The following is a 13,758-nucleotide window of genomic DNA, read 5'->3' as shown; positions in this document are numbered from 1 at the left end:
CTTTTGTTTATTGGGTTTTTAGCTGTTTTATACAATCCATACTTAATTATAATATCGGTATCTTATTGTTAGCCCATAGTAATTGTCGGAGTCGACCCCTCTTCACTACTTTTTCGAGATTAGACTGGGTACTTACTGGGTACGCATTGATTTACGTACTCATACTACACTTGCTGCATATTTTTATGTAGGTACATATATGTCTAGTGGCCTTGTGGGCGTAGAGGTGTGGTTAATGCGGGGATTTAGGCGAGCTGCATTCTATATTACGATCTGCAACCAGCATAGTCTCCATCAGAGTTATTTATATCTTTCCTGTCTAATTTGTATTCCGGACAGATGATGTATTTTATTTTACTCCCTAGTTAATGCTCATGCACTTGTGACACTGGGTTTTGGGAGTGGTTATGGGTTGTTTAGTATTTTAGTTGCGGAAATATTATCATTTACTCCGTAAGTTCTATCTGTTACTATTTAATTGAAGGAAATTATGATTTGAAAATATTAAAATGGGTAATTAATCTAATTAATTATTGTTGGCTTGCCTGATAGTGGTGTTAGGCTCCATCACGACCTTTAATGGATTTCGGGTCATGACAACTTGGTTTCAGAGCACTAGGTTCACTTAGGTCTCACGAGTCATGAGCAAGTCTAGTAGAGTCTTGTGGATCGGTACACAGACGTCTGTACTTATCTTCGAGAGGCTACAGGGCTGTTAGGAGCACTTATTTTTCTTGATTCCTCATCGTGCAATTTGATTCCTTTGAGGCTTGTGCCTTAATTTCTTTCCTACTCAATATTATGCGACGTGAAGCGTTTGTTATCAATTGGGAATCGAGGAATTTTAATGGTACTATAGATGTGGTGCAGGATGTTTCTCCATGTGTAATTGCTTGGCCTATGGTCGTCGCCTTGCGGAAGGCTGTCATGTTATTTCAGCTCAGTATCAGTAATTCATATGGTTTTGAGGTTGGGCACTGGTTGTTATAATGTCTATGAGTTATTATAGAACAATATTGATGTAATGGTAAGATACTTGTCTACGTGTCGGGGCAGTGAATGATTCGAAATGAGGTTTTTCTCAATGCATCATTCAGAGGTTCAGTGTTTTATTTCAGCCGGAGGAAAGGCAATCGGACTAAGAATGGTTAGGGTTGGGTTGATGGAGAAACGAGACTTGGTATTTTCGAGCGTGGTGGAATCTTCATCCGTGATGTGGTGTCGTCGTCCTTGATTAAATGTGTTAAGCTCGCCGGTGTTATGGCCTTCTTCAAAAATCGCCTTTTGGGCAAAGTATTGTGAATGGTGCTGGGAAAGCGGCTGTTAGAGGTCGCAGTGTGCTATGGTTCAGAATCGAATCGGTGATCCTAATGTTGATGGCTCGAGGAAGATGATCTTCGAGGAGGTTTAGAGTTGGCGGCGATATGTTGGTTCGGGTGCTACAGAGATGAATTTTTATTTAAGGCAGCAACTAGACAGTGAAAGATGAGGAAGGGCATGTGGGAGGTGTCTTGCGATGGTTAAACTTCTAGAAGGCCTAGTGTAAGAAAACAGAAGTCGAGTAGTTTCTTAAAGGAGAGGGTCTGACCAAAGTGGAGAGTGGTCAGGTAGAATATGGGTTCTGTGGTAGGATAGCTACACGCGTTTAGGAAAGTTTAGAGTGATTTGGAACTCATCATGGACAATGACTAAGTCTACGAACTTAATTTGGAATATTGGCTGCTATACGGAGAAAGGTTGGATACGACGGAAAGGAGTTGGTTGATATAAAAAAGGATACAACATGACTTCGGATTGGAATGTATTATCGCACCTTTAGTTGTTATCCATGAGGAGTGAATGGACTTGTACAGCTGGTGAATGAACACGGGCTCAGGATGGTTTATTGGTTTCGTGGTGATTGTACTCGGTGCAACATTGTTGGAAGGTGTAGGTATGGACTTTCCACATGTGGGTTATCTCCTGTGAGCAAGCTAGTGGTTGCGTGGTATTGATGAAGCTTCTACGAAGACTTTTACTGGCTATCCAGTAAGAGGTCGAATATGTGAATGTGGCTAGTGATTCAGAATGTTCATGAAATGTTTAATAGGAAGATTCTGGGGTTATGCAATTGTAGCTTCAAGCTAAGTGGGAGAGCCCTACCGCCTACGATTGGATTGCATGGTTGTCTACTTGTGAGGTTTCTGGTTATCGACATATTGGTGGGTTATTATGATTAAGGAAAGAGAACATCAGTGGTGATTTGAGCAAAGGATTTGAGGAATGTGTACTATAATTGGCCTTATCGATTCATGTTCAGGCTTTGGGAAGACTTAGAGTTTATGCTTCATATAGATGTGATGTACAAGAAAGTGAGTCGACTGGGTGCTTCTTTGAGGAGGTGATCATGTGCTAGCAGAGCCTTGGAGTTTGATCATATTTGGGAACAAGTCAGAGTGGGTGACTCTCAACAACGGTCCTAGTAGATTCAAAACATTTAAAGTGCAGTGCCTAAGGATTTCGAGTCCGTAGTATGGTTAAGTATCGGGCATTGCAGCAGACTATGAAAAAGGGCTTGGAGTGTTCTATGTTATCATGGGTCTGCGGTGTAGCACTGGAGGAATGGGAGAAAATAACTTTGGATTCATAAAGGAATATCAGAATGGGTGTACCAATTGAAGATGCGAATGTGCACACACGGAGGGTATGAGATGGTTTGTGGGGTTTTGAGACAATGTGGTCTTGTGAAATAGGGTCCTTTTAGATGAGTGTGAATTGGGTTCGTCATATTTTGAATGGAGTTGTTATTATTCCTAAGGAAAGTCCGGAGTAAATTAGAAGAAGTCGGATCGGTTAGCAATGGTTGAATTGGCATGATGTGGTCCTTCAACGTGTTAAGTTTTACATGTGGTTGCGGCGGTACGTGCGAGGCTTGACAACCACTGTAATTGATTTTACTTGGAAGCATTCGAGTTATTATGGCCTGTTATGTATAGATGGATCCCGGAAGGGTCATGGTGGTTTAGACCACTACTTGGGGTTGTATTTTTTGCTTTTATGAGAATTCGGTCGCGTGCTGCAATAGTTCTCCTGAAATGCGTTAAGTGAAAGGTTTCTATATGAGGAAGTGTTTATTCTATTAGTGGATCAGGGGTTATTATGGAATTCTTGCCTCTCACGTATTGTCATGTTAGATGCAGTGAGCGACATGGAAATCGAAAGCTGAGGATCAAGGTTGCGGTTCGGTGTTGACAAGAATGTCACGAGCTCGGACGAGCAGGAAAGAATTCAGATGGTTAGAATCAGCTAGTATTGTCTTTAGCATCACCTGATATAGATGTCTTGTGTAAGAGGCTTTGTGTACTGATTTGCAGATTCTTGATTTGCTTACAACATTAATGTGGCCGACGGTATGGAGGTGCAGACTTGTTACCTGGTGCGGAAGGTCGTGGGAGTGTATCCCACGAGAAGATTGTATAAGTATGTCATGTAGTCACTTGATTGATTAAAGATTGAAATCAAGTATGGAGATTTTTGTACTATCGCTAATGTGAGGGTTTAGGCCTGAAAAGGCGCTCTATTCAGTTGGTTGTGAATTGTGGAAGTTTGTTCCAGATTCAATTGTTATTCTTGCGTGTCATGGGAAAAGGGTCATTGTGGATCCTTGAGAGGTTATTTGCCAAAGCATGATATGATCATAATCAGTTTAAGGTCCGTTGATGGGTCCAAATGTGGATGTGTACCCTACACCAGCCTGATGTGTTCATTCGGCATAGCTTTCCTTATGGAAGAGTATTCGGGTGTGGGATGCTAATTTCGTCGCCAGCTATTTTATGTAATACTCTATTGTGCCATGTGGGTTGTGAGACGACTTGATTATTTGTACAATATGTTGAGGTCCAGCGTAGCGGTGGTGTTATGTGAGCAGGACGGCTCTCGAGATGCAGATCATATATCGCACCTTAGTTGTGCTTGAGTTTTATAGCATGTGATGCTACCCGTCTCCCCAGGATTTATATTATGCACTTGGCGTGCTTATGGTTGATATTCGAGCATCTCGTGAGTATAAGCGTTAAGGCTCGATATGTGTTTTCTTTATATTATTATGTGTGGATTGGGTGGCACGCCTCCACGGGTATCATGGTTGGATCGGGTTGCACGTCACAACGGTATCATGTATGGATCAGGTTGCACGCCGTAATAGTGTGACGTTGAGTACAGTTTCCCATAGCTATTCTCGTGTGTTTTGTGTCTCATTTCTAAGGAAGGTTCATAACATCGTTTCGGCTATTAAATTAGTTACGTGGGTTGAGTAGTTCATTCCAGAGTTCGTTTTCCTTATGTATCACATTCAAGTTTGTAGCTTGTTAGCACAATGTGGCATCATATGAGGCATTTGCAGTATCTGAGGTGGCTTATTTCCTGAGCAGCTTGTACTGAGTGAAACGAGATTATTGGACCTGAGATCCGTGCGACCAAATTTATATAAGGCATATTAAAGAGTAAATAATGTTATTCAGTCCAGAATGAGGTAATGGTTCTTGTCGGGGGGAGAGACTCCATAAATTGTGATTTGGCAGGTGGTTATGAGTTCTACACATCTTCTCTGTCGTGGCAGTATTTCGAGAGTTAAAGCAAGGGTTAATTGGTCATGAGATACACTACGGGCTTCGGGTCAGTGGAAATTTTAGTTGTTGTGCTTTGGAAAGATTGCCTTAGGCAAATGAGTTACGCGGTGCATGGTAAGAATTCATCAAGGGTATACAATCGTAGTTGGTGCAGTGTGTAGTGATAGATACAGTGTTCATATATTGGAAACATGCCTGGTGGAGACTTCCGGATATTGGAATTTGATTGTAAGGCTTACTTGACTAAATAAAGGGGAAGGTCTTCAGATTAGCTCGAGCTAATGTGCTCAACTGAGTTGTGATAGCATGGGTAGGTGCACGAGGTGTTAAACGGTGATTTCAGACAACTCCAGAACAGTTCTTAGCACGTTCGAGGACGAACGTATGTTTAAGTGGGAGAGAACGTAATGACCTTGTAATGACCCGACCAGTCGTTTTGAGCTCTAGTACGTCATACAATGGTTTGAGACCCTGAGCAGCTTCACTACAGGTATTATGACTTGTACGTGTGGTCGGAATTTAATTTCGGGATGTTCAGAGTTGATTTGGAAGAAAATTCTAATTTCGGAAGCTTTAAGTTGAAAGAATTGACTAAGGTTTGATTTTTGAGTAAACGACATCGGAATCGGGATTGGAAGGTTCCAACAGGTTCGTATGATGATTTTGGACTTAGGCGTATGTCCGGATTGGGTTTTGGATGACCCGAGAGCGTTTCGGCGCCTATTGTGGAAGGTTGGCATTTTGGAAGAATTTCATAAATTTGAGTTGAAGTACATTTCAATGATATCAACGTCCATTTAGGATTTCGAGTCTGGAAATAACTCTGTATGATGATTTCGGTCTTAGGAGCGCGTCCAGATGTGGATTTGGAGGTCCGTAGGCTTTTTTGGGGTCATTTGGGCGAAAGTTGGAAATTTGGATAATTTTAAGAAGTTTGACCGGGAGTGGACTTTTTGATATCGGAGTCGGATTCTGATTTTCGGAAGTTGGAGTAGGTCCGTAATGTCAATTATGACTTGTGTGCAAAATTTGAGGTCAATTGGACGTGATTTGATAGGTTTCAGCATCAATTGTAGAAGTTTGAAGTTTCAAAGTTTATTAAGTTTGAATTGGAGGGTGATTCGTGTTTTTAACATTGTTTGATGTGAATTGGAGGCTCGACTAGGTTCGTAATGTGATTTGGGACATGTTGGTATATTTGGTTAAGGTTCTGAGGGCCTCGGGTGGGTCCCGGATGGTTAACGGAGCAAGTTTTGGACTTAGGGAATGGCTGAAGTGCACCAGTTCTTGTGTAACCGCACCTGCGAGGTTAGGGCAGCTTAGGCTGGGGAAGGCTAAGACTGCAGATGTGGTCGAGTTCCGCAGAAGCGGGACCACACCTGCGTCCGTAGAGTCGCATGAGCGAAGGTGCAGAAGCGGATATGGGCCGTAGATACGGAGTTGAGGGGTATGAAGGAGGACCGTAGAAGCGGTAATTTGGCCGCACCTGCAGAACCGCAAAAGCGGTCAAGGGACCGAAGGTGCGAGAGGTCGCTGGGCAGATTGTTTTAAAGAGCGAGATTTGGCTCTTCTTCTCTCATTTTCCACTTGGTTGAGGCGATTCTGGACAGCTTCAAGGTGGGATTTTCATGAAGAAACACAAGGTAAGTGATTCCCACATATTGCAAGTTAAATTCTTGGATTATATATGGATTTAGACTTAAAAATTGTAGAAATTTGGAATTTTTGGTAGAAATCCTAAAAATTGATATTTTTGAATTTTGACCACGAAATTGGACATGGAATTTGGAATAAATTATATATTTGAGTTCAAAAATTTTCATAATCCGGGCACGTGGGCCCGAGGGTAATTTTTATCGACTTTGTAAGCGGAGTTAGGAATTGTTGGGCATCAGTTTGAGTTGTTGGAAGGGCTTGGAACTAGTTATGGAATTTCGGAGGGAGGTAAGTCTCTTTTCTAACCTTGTAAGAGAGAACCTACCCCATAGGTGAATTTAATTAATATGTGTTGTTATTTGTGGGGTGCTACGTACGCACAAAGTGACGAGAGTCCGTACGTAGTTACTATTCATGTTTATGTCCGGGTAGTTTTAGGTTTATACCATGCTTGTGGACATTGTTATTTGAATATATTTGTTAACTGTATCAAATGGAACTGAGTTGAGGATTTTTAAGGATTTAAAAGCTTCGAGTCGAATTGTCTTTATTTTGAAAAGAATCAAGAAAGGGTTATCATTTATTGATATATTTATATTTGACCACGTCGCATGTATGATTCGCGAGCGGGGTAATAGAGGCATCTATGGTTCGTGTCGTTCGACCCTTGGCAGTGCACAGTTTACATTTATGTTGGATCGGGCCAAATGTCCTCGGTGGTATTCTGTGTGATAATAGAACTGGAAGTTCTTTTTATAATTGGTATAAATTCATTATTTGAAAGATTATTTGTTTTAAATGAAGGAAGTGATTTGGGTCCTTAAATAGGGCGAGGAATTGTTTAGTTATTTCTTGTTCTGAGTTTTATTGATATATATATCATGCTTAATTAGAATTTCATATTATCATATTGTTGGCCCTTAGTAAGTGTCAAAGTCGACCCCTCGTCACTACTTCTTCGAGGTTAGGCGGGATACTTACTGGGTATGTGTTGATTTACGTACTCATGCTATAATTGCTGCACGGTTTTGTGCAGGTGCATATATATCTAGTGGCCTTGTGGGCGCAGAGGCACGGTTATTGCGGGGACTTAGGTGAGTTGCATTCCACGTTACGAGTCCGCAGCCAGCAGAGTCTCCTTCAGAGTATTTATATTTTTCTGTCCACTTTGTATTCCGGACAGATGTTGTATATCATTTTATATTCCTAGTTGATGCCTATGCACTTGTGACACCAGATTTTGGGCGATTATGGGGTGCACTGTTTTGGAATTTTTAAAGATATTATTATTTATTTTGTAAACTTCATCTTTTACTATTTAATTGAACTAAATATGATTTCAAAAATATGAAAAATGATAACCAAATTAAGTATTTAGTTTTGGCTTGCCTGACCGTGATATACGACGCCATCACCACCTTTAATGGATTTTGGGTCGTGACAACATGGTATCAGAGCACTAGGTTCACTTAGGTCTCACGAGTCATGAGCGAGTCTAGTAGAGTCTTGCGGATTGGTACAAAGACATCTGTGGGCTACAGGACTGTTAGGAGCACTTCCCTTCTTGATTCCTCATCATGCGATTCGATTCCTTTAAGGCTTATGCCTTCATTCCCTTCCTATTCAGTCTTATGCGACGTGAAACACTTTTTATAAATTGGGAATCGAGGAATTTTAATAGTACTACAAATGTGGTGCAGGATGTTTCTCCCTGTGTATTTGATTGGACTATTGTCGTCGCCTTGCGGAAGGTCGTTCTGCCGTTACAGCTCAGTGTCAGCATTACCTAAGGTTTCGAGATTCAACATTGATTGTTATGATGATTCATGCATTGCTATCGCACCGTATTTGTGCAATGGTAGGATGCTTGTCTATGCGTCGAAGCAATGAATGACTTGGAAAGGAGGTTTAATCAGTGCATGATTCAGAGATCCAGTATTTTATTTCCGGCGAAAGAAAGGCAATCAGACTATGAATGTTCAGGTTTGGATTGACGGAGTGACGAGACTTGGTATTTCGCGCATGGTAGAATTTTCATCTGTGATGTGGTGTAGTCGCCCTGGATTGAATGTGTTAAGTTCGCCGGTGTTATGGTCTTCATCAATTTGCCTTCGGGAAAGGTTGTGTGAAACAGTGTCGGGGAAGCGGCTGTCAGAGATCACAGTGTGCAGTAGTTCAGGACTTAATCGGTGGTCCGGGTGTTGAGGGCTCAAGGAAGATGATCTTTGGAAAGGTTTAAAGTTGGTAGCGATCTATTATTTCAAGTGCTACAGAGATAGATATTGAGTTAAGGCAACAATTGGGCAGCGAAGGATGCGGAAGGACATATGGAGGGGGGGGGTGTCTTGTAGTGGTTAAATTTCTAGAAGGCCAAGTGTGAGAAACAGAAGTCGTGTAGTTGCTTAAAGGAGAGGGTTTGACCATAGTGGAAGAGTAGCAGAGTAGCATATGGGTTCTGTGATAGGATGGCTATATGCCTTAGGAAAAGTTTAGAGTGATTTGGAACTCTTGGTGGACAGTGACTAAGTCTACGAACTTAATTTGGAATATTGGCTGCCATATGGAAAAGGGTTGGATACGACAAAAATGAGTTGCTTGATATGAAAAAGGATAAAACATGACTTCGGATTGGAATGTATTGTCGCACCTTTAGTTGTTATCCATGAGGAGTGAACGGACTTGTACAGCTGGTGAATGAGCACGGGCTCAGGATGGTTTATTGGTTCTGTGGTGATTGTACTCGGTGCAGCATTGTTGGAAGGTGTCGGCATGGACTTTCCACAGGTGGGTTATCTCCTGTGAGCAGGCTAGTGGTTGCGTGGTGTTGATGAAGCTTCTACGAAGAATTTTACTGGCTATCCAGTAAGAAATCGAATTCCTCTTAAGCTCCCTAAAGGTACCACAACCGAGATACCCAATATGAAAAAAGATCTTCTGTGAACCTAAAGATGTTAACTTCACCTTCGTGATACTAAAATGTAGAATCCATAATAATATAGAAATGCCACAAGTCCTGGCACCATCCAATGTAAATCTCAGTTTCTAGCCATATACCAATCCGCAAAATTCTCAATTGCTACATATAAATGTTGAATCCATTAGAAGCTTCCCGAGAGACATCCACTCTGCTCAAATCAAAATTGTAAAGATCAAACAGTCTGACTGACTTGTGCCCTATTAGCACGACAACACCCAAAGAAGTAACCCTGCCTTAACGCGACCTAGCAAAATCCTACTCCATGCACACTACATCTTTCATAATAACAACTCAATCATTCCATGATTCCCATATACCCATAAAGTATAACATAACCCATACCCAGAAATTCCTTAACTCGAGTCACCCTCGATCTTAATCTCTGTAAGTCATATCCGATTCACAGGTATGCCTCAAACCGAAACCAGTATAACACATAACCATGCAATCAAATCGTCTATAGCAGACCCTCAATAACAGACCCCCCCACTTGGCTCAAAGCCATAGAACAAAATACTTGATAACTCATAATACCCATACTCTATTACTGCCTTAATCTCACACCTAAGTTCAACTCAATCCTTCATGAGCTCATGTAACACAAACCATATAATACCTCAAATCATTTGTAAATCTCTCATTCATCCTCGTGACGGTCATGTCAACTATCACTAACGATCAAAACTCAGATCACACAACTATAACCCACTGGTAGAAAAGGAAGCCTCTAGACAACATTATAAGGATCACACATCCGTAGATTACCTCGCAGGTTATAACCCATCTGCTTAGCCTCACACTAACATCTCTTTATACCTTGTCGTAGCCACGACTACTACGCCATCACTTAATCTTCCTGAGTCTGAACTCATCAATAAGACATGAGAATTTAATTCGTTCCACCATTAAACAACATGAAAAAAATCTTTCAACACACTCATAACTCGAGACTATACGTTACATCAAGATAGAAATCAAGCACCCAATAGTCCTTTTCACATCCTAAGCAAACCCTTCTCATCGCGTTCAAGCCTCTGAACACATCTTGCAGCCATATCATACTCATCATATAGCCATCCAACCACTCATAGAGCAACAAATTCCACTAATAGGGACACTACCTGACATATAAATCCAAAAACACGTGCTCACACAACCGAAATCCCCGTGCTTACACTACAGCTAGAACCTGGCCTCAAGTCCTCCAGACTAGCCCATCAACATCACACAGAAATCACATCTCACACATCATCCATGAAATCATAGGCCGTCGATGCACGTCTGATATCGAGCGCTCATATACGCATACGAATGCATAGAAGGAATTCAAAGAGTTATGCTTCAAGATGAATCAATGCCACACGATAAGGAAATAAAGATGGGACGTTTATCCTAAATGCCCTGTAGACCCTCGAAGATGGGTATGGACGTCATCATACCGATCCGTGAGACTCTACTAGACATTTGCTCATGACTCGCAGAACCTATGAACCTAGAGCTCTGATACCAACTTGTCACAACCCAAAATCCAAACCGTCGTGATGGCACCTAACCCAATCCGCTAGGTAAGCCAATTAACTATAAAACACAATAAAATAATACTGATGTGAGTCAAAGATGAGATAACTGAATTTTTATACAACTCCCCAGGGTGTGGTAGTACAAACCATGAGCCTCTAAGATTTAGAATTTATAAAGTTGGTATGAAATAAAGTACATCATCTGTTTGAACTATACATGAATAGATTAAAATTATAAATCTACCATGATCAAGAGGCAGATATAACCGGAACACAGGTGCATCTTCAAATCCAGCATCCGCCGTGCACAACAACATCAACATCCAACATCTGCACGCAAGGAGCAGAATTATAGTATGAGTACTGTTGATACCCAATTTTGCCCTTATATTTTTCAAATAGTATATTTACATTCCAAATGTCATTTTTCCTCATTACTTAATTTATAAGAGTTATACAAGTATTTTCTATAATTGTCCATAATTGTTAGAGCTTTAAAATTGATTTCTTTGCATTTAAATTACTTGATTATTTATTGATTATCCCTTTAAATTATTTGAGATGAATTAATCATCTAAATTCATTATTTTTATCCACATATAGGTTTCATAATATTTTACCTCATTTTACATAATTATATTAATATTTTTAGGCTATTTATATAATTTTGCAATAATAGCCTATGTGCTACGCATAATTAAATGTTTTCACATTAGTTTTAGCCAAATAGAATTTTTATATTTTTGTAATGTTAAGTTATTATTTTCAATCACTTTGTTGCACAATTTATATTTTATTATCTATTAAATAGTTTTACAAATTATCTTATTAACAATTTTCGTGTATTTTAATTTGTAGCCTAATTTTAAGTTACTTTCGGAACAAAATCAAGGCCCAAACACCTGACCCAATACCCAAGCTTCCCTGGCCCAAACCAAACAACCCTTTTTATTTCAACCCGTTCGGGATCCATTTACTCGACCCGCCCCACTTCCGTTTAATCACGGCTGTTGATCTTAGATGATCAACAACCCATAATAATCCCTACCCTTTCCTTATATCCCTTTACCATGAAACCCTAAACCATTTCCCTCACCCAGCCCCCCTCCATTCTCGCATCTCCACTCTCACACTAAACCCTAGCTGACCATGTAGATCCCTTCTTATTCTTTCCTTATACGCGCTCATACGCGGGTTTACTTACCTTTTCTTGCTACTTTTACTCATTTTATGGTAACTTTCGTTACCATTTCACTTATGAAAAACCAGGTTCTTACAAATTCGGCTTTGATTCTATGGTTCTGGGTGCTATTGTGGTTATATGCACTGGAGAAGAGAAAATCTCTCTTGTATATGGTATAACCCTGTTGATTCCACCATAATTGGGGCTTGTGAATGATTTGCCCTAAGTTTGATTCCAACTAGGGTTTGGATTCCGATTTTTCTTTTACTGGTTCTATTACAGATTGCATGCGATATTTTCTTTCCTGATTTTGGTTTAATTGATTATTTTCCTTGTTTGTCCCTCTTATTTTGAACACTATATAAATCCATCCCCAATTTATCCTTGGGAGATCGAAGACTAAAATTAACTACTACTACTCTCTTATTCTCTCATTCTATATACTATTATGAAATTTGAGACCTTGGCCGGCTGAAAGCCAAGGCCACCGGAAATTCGATTGTTGTTCTTTCTCAGTGCGAGGACTGCATGAGGTTCACTTAAAAACTTGGGAACTCTGACGCATTGGGATTTTGGGGTGTTGCTATTCTTTTTCTATTGATGATTAAAGTACTGCTAGAAATTGTTCTTCTTACTTACTTGTCTATTAATTTATAACTGGTAAGTACCTTGACTCTTGCAATTCTATTTTTAGTTGGGATCATGACCTGATTACTATGCTTGTTCGAATGTTTCTAAACCTATGTGATTACAATATGTTGTTGCCTTGCTTGCTGACTAATTATGGTGTTGAGTTTGTGATAATGTTAACCTTCAGCTTCTGTATTAGGTTTCTTTAGTAACACTTCTACTTGTCCTGAAGAAATCCATGCTTTGAACTTGTTTGCCTCACATGTGTGCTCATTGTAAGGTCTTTGTACATGTTTGTCCTCTTACCTGTTAGTTGTCACTCCTAAGGTGACACTTAGAAAACCTTTTTGCTGATGATTGTAATATTGGGAATCCATATGTCATTGCCTGAACCCTGAGCTATTTTAATGACGTGCCTTAGATCCCCATGTTCCTGTTATTTGCTAATGGGTCAGCAAGGCGATTGTTTTCATGTTTGGGGCATGGCTTATTAAGTTGTATGTATTATTATATCTGAGCATTGATCAGACGGGCTTGCAAGACTGGATATTGGGCATGTTAGATATGCAAGAGTACGGCTGATGAAGGCCTAGAAGAGCACTACTGGGTTATTTTGTACTTGTGATGGGCCAGTAAATGCTGTATTTGGGCCTGTAATGGCCTTATTAAGTTTGTATTTATTTTATTGTTCTAACTGGGCCTGTAATAATTTGTAAACAACAGCCGGGATATTAATGAATAGGGGGTTGGGGTATTCTAATACTTGCATGAATGGGTAGAAAACATGCCTATAGGGTTTGTGTGATCTATTTGCTATTTTGTTCAATATGCCTATATGTTATTTAGTTTCATATGCCATACACTGATGGAAATCATGTCTATAAGGATCATGCACGCTGCACTTAATTTGTCTGACATGGATACTTTATTCAAAGCATGTTAGTTTAAATAATTGTTGCATTTATTTCCGTATCTGCTACTGAATGCTTCAGACAACATGTCTATAGTGATCACACGCTTTGTTTAATAGACAACATGCCTATAGGACACTATAAAACACGTATTTGGTATACTCATCTAGATACATGACTATTGGGTTAACTAATTAACCAGCTGCTTCTATTATTTTCCTTTATATTGCCTCATTTAGATGATATGTCTATAAGGATAAAGTGTTACAAAATC

Source organism: Nicotiana tomentosiformis, chromosome 8 (genome assembly GCF_000390325.3).
Source record: "Nicotiana tomentosiformis chromosome 8, ASM39032v3, whole genome shotgun sequence".
Taxonomy (NCBI): Eukaryota; Viridiplantae; Streptophyta; class Magnoliopsida; order Solanales; family Solanaceae; genus Nicotiana; species Nicotiana tomentosiformis.
Note: the sequence above shows the minus strand (reverse complement) of the source record.